Source organism: Gossypium hirsutum, chromosome D11, assembly GCF_007990345.1.
Source record: "Gossypium hirsutum isolate 1008001.06 chromosome D11, Gossypium_hirsutum_v2.1, whole genome shotgun sequence".
NCBI lineage: Eukaryota > Viridiplantae > Streptophyta > Magnoliopsida > Malvales > Malvaceae > Gossypium > Gossypium hirsutum.
The window spans coordinates 37,895,089-37,909,024 of NC_053447.1; the positions used below are offsets into that span (position 1 = coordinate 37,895,089).

The following is a 13,936-nucleotide window of genomic DNA, read 5'->3' on the forward strand; positions in this document are numbered from 1 at the left end:
ACTGCTGTTGTTCAAAACAGTTTTGTATTTAAATTGTTTCTTTTGTATTTTTGATATTTCCTCCCATCTTATACATGGGTCGATTAAGTATCAAACCCAATATTCCTCCCATAAACTTGTCCACCACATATAAATATTCACCTTCCCAGTTTACTCGTTGAACACTCGGAATTTTAACCGTTATCGGTGGATTCAGCACTTAGCAACCACCAGTGATTCGAGGAATCACCACTTAGTAAGCCCTTTCACATTCAAAGATATGGTGGAAGCAGCACTTAGCAACCACCAATGATTCAGGGAATCAGCACTTAACAGCCCCTTGGGGGAATCAGCACTTAGCAATCCCCTTCACATTTAAAATACAGTGGGATCAGCACTTAGTAACCACCAATGAATCGGGGAATCAGCACTGAGCAACCCCTTGGGGGAATCAGCACTTAGCAACCCCCTTTATATTCAAAGATACGGAGGAATCAGCACTTAGTAACCACCAATGAGTCGGGGAATCAGCACTTAGCAACCCCCTTTATATTCAATGTACTCCGGCTTATTCCTAGTGTTCAACCGGAACCCATATTTTCAACATTTTACCACCTTTCCCAACTTAACCACATTTTTAGGATCTTGCCGAATATTTATTCTATGTTCTATTAAATCCCAACATATATTGAATAATATCAAAATAATGCATTAAATCACATGTTTACTTACCTCGGTGTAAAATATCGTAATTTTGTAATTTACTCCACTATCTTCTCTTTTCCCCGTTTGACGTCGTCTTCTCGTCTTTCTTGATATAATAGCAAATCTAACTCATTTAATGTTCACATTTAATAAAACAGTCCTCCACCCAACTTTTTGAAAAATTACAATTTTGCCCCTAAACTTTTACATATTTACACTTTTGTCCCTAAGCTCAAAAATTAAAATTCATATCTTATTCTTATGTTTTATGACATGTTGAACATTTTTCCCTTCTATGACAACATCAAATTCTCACTCTAACACACACTTTTGAACATTAGGTATTTTTACCGATTGTGTCAATTTACCCATTTTCGTTTAAAATCGCTTAGCAAAAGTTGTTTAACATAATTTCTAGCTTCATATTCCACCATAAAACAGCAAAATAAACACTCTTCACCTATGGTAATTTTTCCAATTATAAACCCTAGGTTAAATTATTGCTAGAATAAGCTAAATTAAGTTACAAGGACTTCAAAAACGTAAAGAACATTAAAAATGGGGCTTGGAATCACTTACTATTGAGCTTGGAAGCTTAAAAACCCTAACTATGGCTTCCCCCTTGCTGATTTCGTTCACCATGAAGAAGATGAGCACATTTTGCCATCTTTTTCCCTTTTTAATTTTTTTATTACTAAATGACTAAAATGCCCCCATTTTAAAAAATCTATTTCACCCATTTCTTATGTCTATTTTTGTCCATCAATTAACTAATGGTCTAATTACCATGTAAGGACCCCCAATTTAGAATTTCATAACAATTAGACACTTCTAACATGTAGAACTCAACTTTTGCACTTTTTACAATTTAGTCCTTTTGACTAAATTGAGTGCCCAAACGTCGAAATTTTCGAACGAAATTTATACGAAATTTTTCCGTGAAATTGTAGACCATAAAAATATAATGATAATCATATTTTCTCTCGTCAGATTTGTGGTCCCGAAACCACTGTTCCGACTAGACCGAGAATCTAGCTATTACAACATAACTCGTCATCTTTGTTAAAACATCAAAATTTTGGTCGACTTTATAATTATAGTTTATTTACTTAGTAGTTAGATTTTGGATAAAAACCACATTCAAGTTGCAAAACAATTTATATTTCCAAGATCGATTTCTTTACTACTCAACGGAAAAATCATCATTTTACTTAGGCCCAATATCATGCAATTATCGATTATTGGGTCAATTTGTTGCAATAAAAACCATGCATGTAATTGAACACGAATAATGTACCTAAAATCCAGAATTCAAAACCAAAAGAAACAAAAACAAATACAATTTCAACAAAAACTAATTTAAAATTAAATTCAAATTTAAAACTATAAATAAGTCTAGTTGCCGAGACGAGAATTCCAAAGGCTCAAATCCAATCCTACGCTCATGGGTTACCTGAAAAGTTTAAACAAAGAGGGGTCTGCTTCAAGAGCTCAGTGTGAGTCTAAACAAGGCAACTAGAGAATATTCACAATTTCAAACAGTAAGACAATTAATCATTAGATAGCAATTTTTTCCAAAAATCTATGGCATTAATTCAATATATTTCTCAAATGTCATGTTCATGACACACTTAATGCAACAATGCAAGTCCTACCTATTCCATTCGCTACACACCACGAGTTCCCCAGAACTCTTCATCCGAACACCAAAAAATTAGAGCCGAAGCTCAGTGTTGTTGAACCACTAATATGAATCTTGCAATTAAAACTGACAATTAAAGTTGCAAAGAAATTGCCAATATCAACTGCAGACAAGCTGTGAATCTCTTCAATACTCCGATGCAGTATACTAACTAACCAATGATTGCAGGTATATCGCCAACACTCCCCGGAACTCCTCCATCATCCACAAAAACCAACCCCATGCAATGTAATATGGCATACTTTTCAATGAAACAAATCATGCTTATCACTGGATTCGATCTTGTACTCAGAGTTGATTACAATTTGTAAATGTTTCCGATCATAAATTAAGTAGTATCGTAATCGAAAGCTAAATATGAATGGTTTTTGGGAAAATGGCAGATTTGCAAGGGGGCGTATAGATTATTGGAAATGGTTAAGTTGCGTTTCAAGGTAGAGTTGAGGAATGAACCAATATTATAAAAAAAATATTGACCCGATTCTTATGTCAACACTTAGTGATGTATATGATAATGATAACAAACCGTGACCCTCTATCTAGGAAGATAGGAACCAATCGGTATAGGGGTTGAACGCCACACTTGTTAGAAGTGATAACTTCAGAATGAATCAGATTGATGCCACTAGACTAGCTAGATAAGTGAATTGAGTCACAAAAGAACAAAGAGAGTTGAATAACTTACAAATAGTTTAAAATTCATAAAAGGTTCAAAAGTTCTGAATAAATTATTTAAACCATGTATTTATAGGTTGATACAAGGTCCAACCAAATGGACATGTTCTGGATCAGCTTAATTGAGCTGATTGTCTATTGAATTGAACAATAATTGCCTTGAAGATTCCTAGGTATGGAGGACACCAACAGCCTTGCCATTTGCAATTCCCAAACAGTCAAACCATGTGGACTTTGAAGTTGAGCAGAATATGCAAGTATCTAATCAGTTAAGGAGGTGGGAACATGGATAAATGTCTCATTGGGAAGCCGAATGTGCATCAATGATTAATGCTGCTTGTGGTGCATGAACAGCCTTTTAAGTGTGAACAACTAGAGTTGGATGGTCACTTTGGTGTGAACTGAAGCTATCAGCTGATTAATCAAGTGTGAAAGCACTTGGTCTATTGATTTCTAGGAAGAGTTGCTTGGAAGATAGTAATCAGCAACTCTCTCATGCATGCACATCCAGATGCATGTCTCTCCATAAATGTAGTCCATTGAATCTGTTTGTTGAGAAGCCAATGTGTCCAACCTGCAAAACAAAATTAAACTCGGCTTAAATGCAATCATAAGACATGATTTAAACATAATTTAATTTGTATAAACATTAGACGCAATTATGATGTTTGAACTAAGGACAAATTTAAAACATATGTTAATGTTGTACGAAATAAGACATAATTAATAGACTTAAGACATACTAAAAAAATGCTCAGATTATTAAAAAAATACTCAGAATATAACATACTTTAAACTCAAATTTATGATGTTCAAACTATGACATAATTATAGACTTTAAACTAATTTAACTAAATAACTAGAACCTAATTTAATTCTTTATTCTAGCAAATAATTTCTTAAGCTGAAGAAAACTAGAATTGAGCTTGAAGTAAGTTGCCTGGCACGCTTGGATTGCATGTTCATGATTGATCAATAAACCCACCAACGACTTCACCCCATATTCGATCAATAAGTCCCGCAACAGCTTCTTTGAACCTCTTAGCTTGAGCAAGAGTAATCGGTCCCGTTGGTAGCTCCATGGGTTCTTCGGCAACCTTAGTTCAGTCTTTGTAACACCCTTTACCCAAGACCATTGCCAGAGTCGAGCACGAGGCGTTACCTGACTTAACTTACTAGTTTGGAGCATAAAAATTTACTTTTAAAAAAATTATTTGCTCACGTTCATTCAATATATCCTCAAAATGGACCCTCGAGACCCTAAAACATGCAACGAAATGGTTCGGGTCCAAGCCAGGAACATTAAAAAATTTTTGAATACTTAAACAAATAAAAATATTTTATTTCCCTATACACAATAAAACTGTCTACTTGTGTAATAGTCGAGTTATAAAACAAGAAATTTAGATCTGTAAATTTTCCCTAAAACTAGACTCATATATCTTCTTATCATAAAATTTTTAGAATTTTTGGGTTAGCCAAATAGTACAGTTTATTCATTAAAGTCTCCCCTATTTCACTGTCGACGGTTCTGATCCCTATTCACTAGAAATCAATTATCTCATTGTACAAAATTTGTATAATGTTCTTGTTTATTTCTTTTGAAAATAAACTCACTAAGGATCTAGACATATAAATTATGACTCAGAATTTTTTCTATACAATTTTTAATGATTTTCTAAAATCAAAATAGGAGACTTCAAAAACCATTCTGACCCTGTCTCACTAAAATTCAAATATTACAAAATATAAAATTCCTTTGCCTACACTATTTTTTTCATGTGAAAATAGACTCAATAAGATTTAATTATATATCTCATTCACTCTCTAATTTCATTTCTACTATCCTTGGTGATTTTCCAAAATCCCATCAATGCTGCTGTCCAAAAACTGTTCCATTGCAAATTTTTACTCTTTTATAATTTCTTTGTATTAACTATCATTTACGCACACCTAACACCAAAACACGTTCTTAAATAGCCATTTCAATAGCTAATCATTATCGAATATTTACATGCTATTCACTAGCCATATCATAAGGACACACACACAAAATGACTAGTCTCTATACATGACATAACTAAGAATCACAAAATACCGAGATGATCTGTTGATAGTGTGAAACGATCTCTGACATCCTTACGTTCCCTGAATTTGCTTGACGATACTATATAAAAAAAAGAAGGAAAATAAAGGGAGTAAGAGTAAAGCTTAGTAAGTTTACAAGCAAATAAATAACAACATTTATCATAAATAATTATACTCATAAATTATCATCAAGTATCATGATCTTTACTTTCTTCTTTACTTACTCTCTTACTTGTTTACTTACTTTCTTACTTAAATAACTCATGATAATAACTTCTCCTCCCTTACTGAAATTTCTTTCTCAACTAATAACTGAAATATTCTTAACCCTTATAACTCACCTAAATCTACTTATTATGCTTTTACCTGAACTTTCATGTAACATGGTCTATTTAATAGCCCGTTCAACCACTTGGAATACTAAGGATACTCGGGTCTCCTGTCTGACAATAACATGCCAAAGCCATGTCCCATACATGGTCTTACATGGGATGTTCCCTGTACTACCAATGCCATATCCCAGATATGGTCTTACATGGGAGTTCTAATATCGGTGCCCATGCCATGTCCCAGACATGGTCTTACGGGGGACCTCTCATCTCGATGCCAACACCATGTCCCTGACATGGTCTTACGTGGGACCTCTCATAACCTCAATAATGCCAATGCCATGTCCTAGACATGGTCTTACATGGGATCTCATCCCCTTAATGTCATGACATTTGTATCTGATACATTTCTAATGTTTCAACGGGAGTTTTTAATACTCATTCTCTATCATCTCATACTTGAGTCAACATTAAATAATTTCATGAAATAAGTACATAATTGCTAGAAAATAACAACATTAATAATAATTATTGAAATATTGCATTTATTTACCGTCAACTTACCTCGGTACAAAATACGATCAAATCTAGCAACTTAGTTCTCAACCTTTTTCTTTCCCCGGTCTAACTCCGAATTTCTTTCCTCTTGATCTATAATAGCAAATTTAGCTTATTTAATACTCACATTCATCAAAACAGTCATTGACTCGAACTTTGGCGAAATTATGATTTTGCCCCTAAACTTTTACATATTTACACTTTTACCCCAAAGCTCAAAAATTAAACTTCGTCCCTCATTCTTATGGTTTATGATACGCTAAACATCTTTCCCTTCTATGGCAACATAAAATTCCCACTCTAACATTTACTTATGAACTTTAGGAATTTTTACCGATTATGTCGTTTTACTCGCTTTCACTTAAAATCACCTAGCAAAAATTGGTTAACATAATTTCAAGTTTCATATTCTACCATAAAACATCAAAATAAACACATTTAACCTATGAGTATTTTTTCCAAATATTAACCCTAACATGAATTAATGGTAGAATAAGATAAATCGAGCTACGAGGACTCTAAAAACTTTAAAAAAAATTAAAAACGGGGCTTGGATGCACTTACTATGAGCTTGAGAAAGTGAAGAAACCCTAGCTATGGTTTCCCTTGAAGTTTCAGCCCTTATGGAAGAAGATGAACACATTTTTCCATCTTTTTCCCTTTTAATTCTTTTTATTACCAAATGACTAAAATGCCCTTAATTAAAACATTAGTTATTTTTATCTATGCTTGCCCATTTTTTCCCATGAAAATCTAATGGTCTAATTACCATTTAAGGACCTCTACTTCAATTATGCACTTCAATTAAATCCTTTATCATCTAAAGCTCATATTTACCAACTTTTGCAATTAAACCCTAATATGTAATTCAGACATGCAATCGCTAAAATTTCTTATCGGTATTCTAACACATGCATCCAATCAATCGATAAATCATAAAAATTAATCACAATAAACTTTTTTATCTCAGATTCGTGGTTTCGCAAGCACTATTCTATTTAGGCCCTATTTCGGGATGTTACATTTCTCCCCATTTTAGGGATTTTCGTTCTTTTAAAATCTTACCTGTGAAGCAATTTGGGTACTATTTTTGCATAGCCTCTTCGGGCTCTCATGTAGCCTCGTCTACCCCATGCCTATTCCATAATACTTTCACACGTGCAATACTTTTGTTCCTTAGTTGTTTGGCCTCTTGAGCTAGAATCTTTATCGGTTCTTCACCGTAAGTCATGTCTAGCTGAATCTCAACCTCTGTCTGAGAAATCACATGTGACGAATTTGAACGATAACGACGTAACATAGACACATGGAATACATCATGAATCTTCTCTAACTCAATCGGCAAAGCTAACCAATATGGTAAGGGCCCAACTCTTTCAATCACCTCGAACGGTCCAATAAAACGTGGACTTAGTTTGCCTTTCTTGCCAAATCTGAGAGCTTTCTTCCATGGGGATACTTTCAAAAATACCCTGTAACACCCATAACCTGTCTCCGTCGCTAGAATAAGGTTACAAGGCATTACCATATAAAACACGGCTCAAAATAGTCATACTAGACATGCTTTAAAATCCCATCATTCGAAACATATATACGTCTTACTCATATCATTCAAAAATCAAATTATAAGATGACTCATCACATTACAAATTCCATGCACATACATTAAGACATCCAAGCATATTTTACTTCTTAAGCTGAATATTAAATATATCAATTCATACTTCTATTCATGTGCATAAAGCCAAACAATCCATATCGCTCGGCTTATTGTCCACTAGAAAATGCAACATAATCAATTTCACCAAATAGTCAAGTTTAGCATATAAACATCTTAGCCAGTAATGCATTTAACCTTATCAACTATGCACCATTTTTTTAAAACTCAACTACTAAGTCATTCATGCCTAACTTCCCATTTAAGTACAAAAAATGTGTATGCTTTGCCATTCATCTTATCTTCTATTTGGCTAGCAAACTAACCATACAATTTACACTCAATTCGCAAGCTAATTATTAAGCCTAAAATACATATAAAACCAATACATACTTTATTCACTTGACTAACATTAGCCATTTCCAAGTACTTTAGCCATTCAAAACATGCCAATTCCATACAATATAAATCATATCAAAATTTCATATACACACCCAATGCAAATATTTCATACTTACAATAATAAGTCAATTACGATAATCGATCATACCACTATGTATACATATAACACATTTTGTAATTCCAGCATTAAAACCATTAGTCCTCTACATACCGAATTATCAAATAACTTATCAAAGACACACACACACACACACACATATATATATCATTACGTCTTATCAAATTCATATACCAAGCATACCCCACGCCTTTACTATGACCAAAATTACTTAAACCTTGGATCATTAGCATTAGATCAAGCCATTTTCGCATGGCTAAATATATATACAAAAACTAAATTAAAAACTAGCCTATACATGCCACATAACCAAAAACTCAAAGCTTTAATTTACATAAGCCAGAACCGGATAGTGTGATCACGACTCCAACGTCTTCCAACCCGAGCAAGTCTTTAGAACTCTAAAAAAAATAAGAAAAACACACAGAGTAAGCTATTGCAGCTTAGTAAGTCATAAGCAAATAGATAACTTAACAACATTTAATTAGTTACAACAAAATCAAATCATGTTTTCAATATTCGTATACATTTCCATAATCGAAAAATACATTTATCAAACACGTACTATACATCAAATCCATATTTAACCAAATACACATAAGTTTAACATTTGGCCGAATGTATATATATCCAACAATTTCATGACAACCAATATATGTACATACTCACTAATCACAAAGATCCGAACGTTTATATGCTCATCAAATACATTGAAACAAATGCTCATATATTTATCCATTACATATAACCAAAATCATATATATATACCCAATGCATATAATCACTTAATTTAAACAGATTCACTAGCACTTCACCTGCTAGGCTTATAGCCTGATTTAGTTCACCGACACTTAGCCTGCTGGGCTTATAGCCTGATTCAGTTCACCGGCACTTAGCCTGCTAGGCTTATAGCTTGATTCAGTTCACCAGCACTTAGCCTGCAAGGCTTATAGCCTGATTCAGTTCACCGGCACTTAGCCTGCTAGGCTTATAGCCTGATTCAGTTCACCGGCACTTAGCCTGCTAGACGTAAAGTCCAAAACATTTCATCGGCAATTAATCTGGTTGGTACTAAGCTTTAAAAAAAATCTCAATTCACAGAAGTTGTATCTCATATTTGTATATAGAATCCACATAAAATTCAGCTCAATAATTTATAAACTATATCTTTAAATAACATATATGTATAAAGTTCAAACATCAATTCCAGCTCAATAATTTAATTATACATCCAAACCTATATATATATAACTTAATGCATTAATCTACTACTAATATCATATATTCGATCATCTTTTAATAATCCAACTAATAATTTCATACTTTCAATGCTATTTAAGAACTTTACATGAATATATACTTGTATATTAGCATAATCGAACCTCATGTAACCTTGTATAATTGTCATACCTCAATTCACTATAAAATCATATACGTGTATGTATACCTGATCATTCAAATATAATATATATAATTACCAACTCACATATACAAATATAAGTTACATATCTTAATCAAATCTAAGAGTTTATACATATATATATTTATATACATATATTCAGATCTAATATACATATATATATGTATATATCATACTTACCTTGGATTAAAACCAAGAATTTATACATATACAACATTCATACTTCCACTAAATTCAAAAACTATATATATATACATATGTATATATATTCGATCATTATGTATATAATTATAAATATATATACATATTCATACCTTTATCTAAATTCAAGGTTTATTCATGCTATTACATATATTTTTGAATCTATCATATACAAGTATAATTTCTTACCTAATTTCATTACAATAGATTTTCATATATATACATGCCTATCCGAATCTCACCTTTACTTATATAAAATTTAAACCTATAATTTAACTCATGAACTTATACAAGATTATACTTGTATATTCGAAACTATCAAATACTTATATAAAATTTATACTTATACTTCAAATTATAAACATTTAATTACAGCTCATCAAGTATACAATCGATATACATGTATAAATATTGATTTATTAACTTTTAAATTGCTAATAGACTTACCTCGGATATCGACGGACATAGTCAACTACTTTCGACTTTCCCCGATCTAATTCCGTTTTCTTCTGTTCTTGATCTAAATAAGTTCAAATTTAACTAATTTAACCACATATTCATTTAATTAAATCCAAAAACACATAAATGGGAAAATTACACTTTTGCCCCTAACATTTCACATTTTTCACAAATTAGTCTCTATTTCACAAAAATACAAAATAAACAAACTTTCCTTGCACAATAGCTTGGCCTAATATGCACTAAGCTCATATAAATCCATGCATGTCATTTATTTCACATTTTAGTCCCTCAATTTATTATTTTGCATTTTAGCCTTAATTACTCAAATCATCAAAAATTCAATTTCAACATATATATATCCATTTCATATATTTTATTTTCTATCATTAAACAACAAAATTACAAGCTTTCAACAATGGCAAAACACAAAATCATCATCAAATTCAAAAATTTAAGCATGGGTCGAGTAGTATTCGAAACAACGATCTCAAAAACATAAAAATCATCAAAAACTGAAACCGAAACATACCTTAATTTGCTTGAGCAAGGGCCGAATACCTAGCTTGGTTTTCTTATTTTCTTTCTCTTTTCATTCGGCAGAAAGATAATGAATATGGCCACTTTCTTATGTTTTGTTTTTATTATAATAACATTATAATATATAAATTATTATTATAACCTTTATAAATAATATAAAAACTATATATTTTAAACGTAATGCCATCCACTATCTTTTCAATGGTCAAATTGCAACATAAAACCCCCATATTTAAAGAACAACCACTATTTGCCCTTTTTGAAATAACCACTAAATTTTCATTTTACGCAATTTAATCCTTTTATTCAATCGGACACTCAAACAACAAAATTAAAGCACGAAATTTTCACACAAGTAAATTCATACCTAATAAACATAGAAAATATTTTTTTAAATATTTTTCTAACTTGGATTCGTGGTCTCAAAACCACTATTCCGACTAGGGTCAAAATCGGGCTGTTACATACCCTGTTGCCAACCTGAAACTCAATCTCTTTTCTTTTCAAATCTGTATAGGATTTTTGTCTATCTGAAGCTGCTTTCAAGCAATCCCTAATGACTTTTTACTTTCTCTTCTGTTTCTTTGACTATATCAACCCGTAAATTTGATTTTCCTTAAGCTATGTCCAATACAAAGGCGTACGATACTTACGTCCATACAAAGCTTCATAAGGGGCCATCTTCAGAGCTTCATAAGGGGCCATCTTCAAACTCGACTGATAACTATTATTATAGGAAAACTCTACCAACGACAAATATTTCTCCCAACTACCTTGAAATTCTAAAACACAACATCTGAGAATATCCTCAAGTATCTGAATAACTCTCTCTGACTAGCCATCGGTCTAAGGATGGAAAGCTGTACTGAAACTCAACTTCCTGCAATTTCTTCCAAAACCGTAAAGTAAATCTTGGATCTCTATCTAAGATAATCGATAACGGTACTCCATATAGTCTAATTATCTCTGAAATATACAACTCGGCCAACTTATCAAGTGAATAATCGATACGAACTGGGAGAAAATGAGCTGACTTCGTTAGCTTATCAAGCACAACCCATACTGCATCTTTCTTTCTTGATGTCAACGGCAACCCTGTACAAAATCCATGGTAACTCGGTCCCATTTCCACGCAGGAACTAACACAAGCTGCAATAAACCTGAAGGTACCTGATTTTCGACCTTTACCTACTAACAAATCAAGCATCTAGAAATAATTTCTGAAATATCCCTTTTTATTCCTGCCCACCAGTATGTTTTGTTCAAATCATTATACATCTTTGTACTACTTGGGTGAATAGACAAAGAACTGCTATGTGCTTCCTGTAAGATCTTTCGAATAAGCTCATCATTCTTCGGTACACATATCCAATTTCTGAACATCGAACAACCATCAGAACCGATCTAAAAATCATACTCTACACCTGACTCGCACTGAGCTCTTTTAGCTTGCAACTCACTGTTACCTTTTTGAGCTTTATAGATTTCTTCAAGAAACATCGATTTAGCTCTCAACTTAGCTAAAATAGAATCGTCATCTGATAAAGCCAAACTAGCATTCAAAGCTCTTAATGTAAATAAAGACTTTCTACTCAATGCATCAGCAACAACATTTGCCTTACCCGGGTGATAGTTGATCACTAGCTCATAATCTTTAATCAACTCTAGCCATATTCTTTGCCTCAAGTTCAAATCTTTCTGGGTCATCAAGAATCTCAAACTTTTATTGTTAGTGAATATTCGATACTTCTCACCGTACAAGTGATGTTTCCAGATCTTCAATGCAAATACAATGGCAGCTAGCTCTAAATCGTGCATTGGGTAGTTTTTTCTCATGTGGCTTTAACTTTCTGGAAGCATATGCTATTAATTTACCTTCCTGCATAAGTACACAACCCAATCCATTCAAGGATGCATCACTGTAAATTACAAATTCTTTACCCGGTTCTGGCTGTACTAAAGCAGGAGCTTCAGTCAACAATGCCTTTAACTTGTCAAAACTCTACTGACACTTCTTAGTCCATTCAAACTTGACATCTTTTTGCAACAACCTTGTTAATGAGGTAGCTATCATAGAAAATCCCTTTACAAATCATCTATAATAACCAGCTAATCCAAGAAAACTTCTAACCTCTGACACATTTGTGGGTGGTTTCCACTCAACAATTGCTAAAATTTTACTCGGATCAACTTTAATACCATCACCTGAGAAATGTGTCCAAGGAATCTGACTTCTCGAAGCTAGAAATTACTTTTGCTAAACTTGACATAAAACTAATTATCTCTCAAAATCTATAAAACTTTCTCAAATGTTCGGCATGTTCTATCTCATCAGGAGAGTAAATCAAAATATCATCAATAAACACAACTACAAACTTGTCCAAGTACGGTCGAAAGATTAGGTTCATTAAATCCATAAATGTGGCAGGAGCATTAGTCAAGCCAAATGGCATCACAAGAAACTCATAGTGACCATATCTAGTCTAGAAAGCAGTCTTTCGAACATCTGACTCTTTAACCCGCAACTGATAGTAACCAGATCTCAAATCTATCTTGGAGAACACAGTGGCTCCCTTCAATTGGTCAAATAGATCATCAATTCTAGGCAGTGGATATTTATTCTTTATTGTTTCTTTGTTAAGCTGCCGATAATCTATACACAACCTCATCGAACCGTCTTTCTTTTTCACAAAAAGCACTGTGCACCCCACGAAGAACAACTAGGCCTTGCAAAACCTTTATCAGTTACTTCCTGCAACTGAGCTTTCAATTCTTTCAATTCCAATGGGGCCTTTCTATAAGGAGATATAGAAATGGGAGTGGTACCTGGAACCAACTCAATACCAAACTCAACTTCTCTAATAGGAGGCAAACCTGACAATTGTTCCGGAAACATATCAGAAAACTCCCAAACTACTGTCACTAATTCAATTTTCAACTCTGGATCTTTAGTATTCAATACAAAATCAAGATAAGCTTCATAACTTTTTCTCAAACATTTCTAAGCAGACATAAAAAAATTCATGGCAAGAGAACTATCTAACTCATCTGAATTAACCCGGATAATATCACCAATTTTGCATTTCAACTCAATGTATTTCTT

At 32.9% G+C, this 13,936-nt stretch overlaps 1 long non-coding RNA gene across 1 annotated transcript; it reads right to left on the reverse strand.

Annotated features, from left to right (window-relative positions):
* Nucleotides 1–8,358: 8,358 nt before the first annotated feature.
* Nucleotides 8,359–10,912, reverse strand: LOC107911449 (uncharacterized). Its single transcript, XR_001687886.2, has 2 exons — nt 10,826–10,912; nt 8,359–8,614 (listed from the first exon to the last, which is right to left on the reverse strand). It is a non-coding gene; the product is annotated as an uncharacterized lncRNA (long non-coding RNA).
* Between the last annotated feature and the right edge of the window lie 3,024 nt (nt 10,913–13,936).